A 5,725-nucleotide genomic window follows, 5' to 3' on the forward strand; every position below is an offset into this window, starting at 1 on the left:
AGGCATGATGGACTACAGATAGAATTGGAACTAAAGGTAATGCAGTTAGTTTTCTTTAAAAAAGTTTTTTTTTGTAAATGTTTTTTTCCCATCAGGGAAGTTGTAACGTTTTGTTTTGTTGAAACTGTTGGAGACAGGAATGAATGTGAAGATGAAGCGTAATGCTCAACTCTGGTCTTGACATAGGATGGTTGACTTATAGGAAACGCTCCCAGCACCCTAAATAGCCAAAACTAAAAAGGCATACCACAATTTTCACAGGTGACTCATTGGTTATGTGATTTCTCAAAAAATCTGAAAATCCCAGTTAGACATTTCTTGTCATCTGATATGGGGCACATTTTGTGTGATGTCATGTCCTGCAATTATACAATTTTGCTCATTTCTATTTTTGAAACTTGAAAAATCCTACCTCTTTTTGGTCACAGCATGTTTGCAAGTATGCTCTCTGATCGCTACACAAGAGTGAAAACTGTTGGCTTTGCTACTGCTTGTTTTTAATGAAATTCAAAGCATGCAACTGATGTAAGGACACACATATTGCTCAGAAATCATGCTGTGGAAGGAACACTTGCTTACGGTATTTTTATTACACAAAGAGTGGGTTCACAGTGGCAGTAAGCAATTGATTGTACTGGTGGTGTGTTTTTAAGAGGATGCGTATATTATTTTTAAGCAGTCGTCTCACAGTGAAATAGGGGGCTTGGGTTTGGGTGGAGAGGGCAGGTGTGCGGGTATGGACAAAGTAGCGACTAATTCCTATCCGAGAAAAGGACCATAGCAACGGCCCACCCACTCTTCTTCACGTGACTGCTGTGTGATTTCCGGCCGGAGCAGTGAAGTGGTTTCAGTGAGGGGCCGGGGCTGAGCGGGAATTCTGAACGCTCTGGCTGCCTGTGCAAATGCAACCGGACCATGCAGCCTTTAACTTGTAGCATTTTGGATGGGCATTTTCCTTGGGATACCGGGAACGTTCCTACGAGACCATGGAGAGTCCTGAGCGGCAAGGCTCTGGATGCCAGTTTGCAGGAACAGCAGCAACCCGTGTGCTCTTGGCTGGCTGTAAATACAATTAGCCTTTTCTTCCGGATACCGTGAACGTTCCTGCAAGACACCCGATTTCGATAGGGGAGCGGGAAATTACATTTACTTTAAAAAACATGCTAAACTATTCAACATGAACGGTATGGAGGGCTAAGAAAAAACAGGGAGACAGTATGGTAGTGTTTAACTGATCAAAGGGGGCTAATAGAGTGATGTAATGTTTCATGAAGGTGTGATTATTAGGATGGGTGGTTTTAGAAGGGGTTGGCTGGGGCTATCTGCGTGTGATTCGGGATTGGCACACAGGAATCTGTTGCAAGGTGGAAGGGGCATCTTGCTATTTGGAGGGAGAATGGGGCATTATGGTATTGGTCTAGACAAGAGGGAGGGATGGGGCACCTTGGTGGGGTCTGAATGGTTGGATAGGGGCATGCTTGTGCGTGTCTGGCAGGATGGGGCACATTTGTGTGGATCTGGAGAAAGGGGGCAAATTGGTGTGGGTCTGGAGGGAGGGATAGGAAATAGTGGTGTGGGTCCGGGGAGGGATACAGACAGTGGTGTGGGTTTGGGGGGAGGGTTGGGGTACATTGGTGTGGGTCTGGGGAGGGATGGAGGACCTGGGTGTGTTTCCGGAGGGAGAGATGGGGCACAGTGTGTCTGGAGGGTGGCATGGGTCATCTAGGTGTGGGTTGGGAAGTGGGATGGGGCATCTTGGTGTGGCTCTGGAGGGAGGTGGTGGGGGCACATTGGTGTGGATCTGGGTGGAGGGATGGTGCACATGGGTGTTTCTGGAGGGCGAGATGGCTCACAGTGGGTCTGGAGGGTGGCATGGGTCATCTAGGTGTGGGTTGGGAAGTTGGATGGGGCATCTTGGTGTGGCTCTGGAGGGAGGTGGTGGAGGCACATTGGTGTGGCTCTGGAAGTAGGTGGTGGGAGCACATTGGTGTGGGTTTGATGGAGGGATGGGGCACATTGGTGTGAATCTGGGTGGGGGGATGTGCACATGGGTGTGTTTCTGGAGGGATAGATGGGGCACAGTGGGTCTGGAGGGTGGCATGGGTCATCTAGGTGTCGGTTGGGAAGTTGGAAGGGGCATCTTGGTGTGGCTCTGGAGGGAGGTGATGGGGGCACATTGGTGTGGCTCTGGAGGGAGGTGGTGGGGGCACATAGGTGTGGCTCTGGGCGGAGGGATGATGCAGCTGGGTGTGTTTCTGGAGGGAGAGATGGGGCACAGTGGGTCTGGAGGGTGGCATGGGTCATCTAGGTGTGGGTTGGGAAGTGGAACAGGGCAATTTGGTGTGGCTCTGGAGGGAGGTGGTGGAGGCACATTGGTGTGGCTCTGGAAGTAGGTGGTGGGAGCACATTGGTGTGGGTTTGATGGAGACATGGGGCACATTGGTGTGAATCTGGGTGGAGGGATGTGCACATGGGTGTGTTTCTGGAGGGATAGATGGGGCACAGTGGGTCTGGAGGGTGGCATAGGTCATATAGGTGTGGGTTGGGAAGTTGGAAGGGGCATCTTGGTGTGGCTCTGGAGGGAGGTGGTGGGGGCACATTGGTGTGGATCTGGGCGGAGGGATGGTGCACATGGGTGTGTTTTTGGAGGGAGAGATGGGGCACAGTGGGTCTGGAGGGTGGCATGGGTCATCTAGGTGTGGGTTGGGAAGTGGAACAGGGCATCTTGGTGTGGCTCTGGAGGGAGATGGTGGTGCACATTGGTGTGGCTCTGGACGGAGGTGATGGGGGCACATTGGTGTGGATCTGGGCGGCAGGATGGTGTGGTGCACATGGGTGTGTTTCTGGAGGGAGAGATGGCTGACAGTGGGTCTGGGGGGTGGCATGGGTCATCTAGGTGTGGTTGGGAAGTTGGGTGGGGCATCTTGGTGTGGCTCTGGAGGGAGGTGGTGTGGGCACATTGGTGTTGATATGGGCGGAGGGATGGTGCACATGGGTGTGTTTCTTGAGGGAGAGATGGGGCACAGTGGGTCTGGAGGGTGGCATGGGTCATCTAGGTGTGGGTTGGGAAGTTGGATGGGGCCTCTTAGTGTGGCTCTGGAGGGAGGTGGTGGGGGCACATTGGTGTGGCTCTGGAGGGAGGTGGTGTGGGCACATTGGTGTTGATATGGGCGGAGGGATGGTGCACATGGGTGTGTTTCTGGAGGGAGAGATGGGGCACAGTGGGTCTGGAGGGTGGCATGGGCCATCTAGGTGTGGGTTGGGAAGTTGGACGAGGCATCTTGGTGTGGCTCTGGAGGGAGGTGGTGGGGGCAAATTGGTGTTGATATGGGCGGAGGGATGGTGTCATGGGGGTCAGGAGGGAGGTGGCATTTGAATCTGGAACGTGTTTTTGGAAGGAGAAATGGGGCATTTGAGTGTAAACGGTATCTACTTGTGAGTGGGGGCATGAAGGATGATTAACAGCAGAGCAGCGGGTGGGAGAGCTGTGGGCCCGACCTCTGTTGCATTCCAGACGTGCACACCCGCACACCCACAGCCCGGGGCACCTCTCGCAGAGCGGTCAGTGCGCGTGGTCAACCAGGTGCCAGGGAGTAGGGATTCCCTCCCACCGGAGAGGGGTCTGCGACCCAGCAGATGCCTGGGGATGTCTGGCAAGGTTGGGTTAACCTGCTGGGGATGTCCCCAGCCACGCACCGCAAACGGAGCCCTGTGCAGCTCCCTCTCCTCACTAAGCCCGCCTCTGCGCTGGTCGGAGCGCACACTCCTCTCTCTGACCTGCGAGCGGGTGGGCATTGGTGGGCACACCCCAGTCAGCAGGGAAGCCCCAAATGGGGGCAGCCGGGAGCTGAGGGAAACCTGACTGCTCTCGAGGGGCGCCTCCCCAGGCAGACAGGGGCCCGGCACGCCAGGCATGAGCCCTGAGCCATGGTGCAGCTGGCTTACTCCAAGGTGGGTGCCAAGGTTCCAGCTGTCCACATCTGTGGGCGAGCGATGGCCAGGCCCGCTGGCACAGTGGGGGACTTTCCCTCTTACCCAGGTACCTGGAGCTGGGCCCTATGCCGCCGGGCTGGGGTTTGAAGACTCTAGTGGTCCCACCCGACCCCCTGTCTGTGCTGTCTCTGGCCCGCCTCACTGTCCATCTCACAGCCCCCCTTCAAAAGGGAAGCGGAAGGGGTTGGGAAAGGATGAGTGGATCGGGCCGGGTGGCAGGTGGCGGAGCGGCCTACCTCCATCCCACTGGGAAGGGCTCTGCTGCTGCAGGTGGCAGTGAGGCTTCCCACGCTGAGCACCTGGATTTTGTCCCTTTTTAAAAATGTTTATTTAACACCATGATGGTTTCATCCGAGCTAGACAGGGTGCTGGGTTGTCCCACCACAGCCGGCGCTGCCTCCCCGACCTCTCCTGCACCGGCAGGGTCAAGCCAACGTCTGGAACAAAAAAAAAGGTCCCTGTGACTCTTGGTGGTGGATCACTCCACTCGTGCATCAATGAAGAACACAGCTAGCTGCGAGAATTCATGTAAATTGCAGGACACATTGATCAACACTTCGAATGCACCATGTGGCCCTGGGTTTTTCCCGTGGCTACGCTTGTCTGAGGGTCGCTTGTACATCAATCGCCCCGGGGTTCCCTCCCAGGGGCGTGGCTGGGGCTGTCGCAGGGACCCCATTCCATTCATCCTCCTACGGTCAGACCCCGATCAGCACCGTCGCGGGATCCTTGGATCTGGCGCACAAGCTCATTGCCGACGCGTCCTGGCCTCCCCAGTTTCCCAGCCTCATTTTGGTTTCGGGAGGGCTGGGTGTCTGGCGTGCCCCGGATGTGGCGGTGGCAGTAGGCTTTAAAAAAGCCTGGCGCACCTTCACCCTACCCCGGGGCACCTGGCTGTGCTGTGTGTGGCTGTCTTTGGTGTCCCATGGCTGCCGGCGCAGGATGACCATGGAGCGCCGACCTCGTGACCATGTGGGCTTCGGTCGCAGATTGGGACAGAGCACACTCGCCTGCCCCAGAGGCACAGGGCTGGGGCAACCCCCCCGTACGGTCCCGAGGCCAGCTGCCCTGAGCTTTTTGCTCCCCGACCACAGCTTCATCAGACGTGGTGACCTGCTGAATTTAAGCAAATTACTAAGCAGAGGAAAAGAAACTAACCAGGATTCCTTCAGTACTGGCCAGTGAAAAGGGAAGAGCCAAGCGCCGAATCCCCATTCAGCGGCAGGCGTGGGAAATGTGGCGTACAGAAGACCGACTCACCAGCATCGCTCAGGGGGCTCAAGTCCTTCTGATCGAGTGTCACCACACGGATGGTGTTAGGCTGGTAGCGGCCTCTTGCACACCGGGATCAGGTCTTCTTGGAGTCAGGTTGCTTGGGAATGCAGCCCAAAGCGTGTGGTAAACTCTAAGGCTAAATACGGGCACGAGACTGATGGCCAACAAGTACCGTAAGGGAAAGTTGAAAAGAACTTTGAAGAGAGAGTTCAAGAGGGCGTGAAACGGTTGAGAGGTAAACTAGTGGGGTCTGTGCAGTCCGTCCACAGGATTCAACACGGCAGGCAGGTTGGTCACCTGGAACGGTGGAGGCCCTTGCAGGTCTGCGGCCCGGGCACATCCAGCCCCAGCAGGGCGAATTTCCTCTGTGGCGGTGCACCATGATCGGCTGGGAAGGCCGCAGGGGGCAGATGGCTCTCTGCTCCAGCAGAGAGTGTTACGGCCCCCTGACGGCAGT

General features: G+C 55.8%; 1 pseudogene; it reads left to right on the plus strand.

Moving 5' to 3' along the window:
- The first annotated feature begins 4,455 nt into the window (after positions 1 to 4,455).
- Positions 4,456 to 4,606, plus strand: LOC138505272 (5.8S ribosomal RNA; annotated as a pseudogene).
- The last annotated feature ends 1,119 nt before the right edge of the window (positions 4,607 to 5,725 follow it).

The sequence above is a fragment of the Ambystoma mexicanum genome, chromosome 11 (genome assembly GCF_040938575.1).
Source record: "Ambystoma mexicanum isolate Mex_15411 chromosome 11, UKY_AmexF1_1, whole genome shotgun sequence".
Classification (NCBI taxonomy): domain Eukaryota; kingdom Metazoa; phylum Chordata; class Amphibia; order Caudata; family Ambystomatidae; genus Ambystoma; species Ambystoma mexicanum.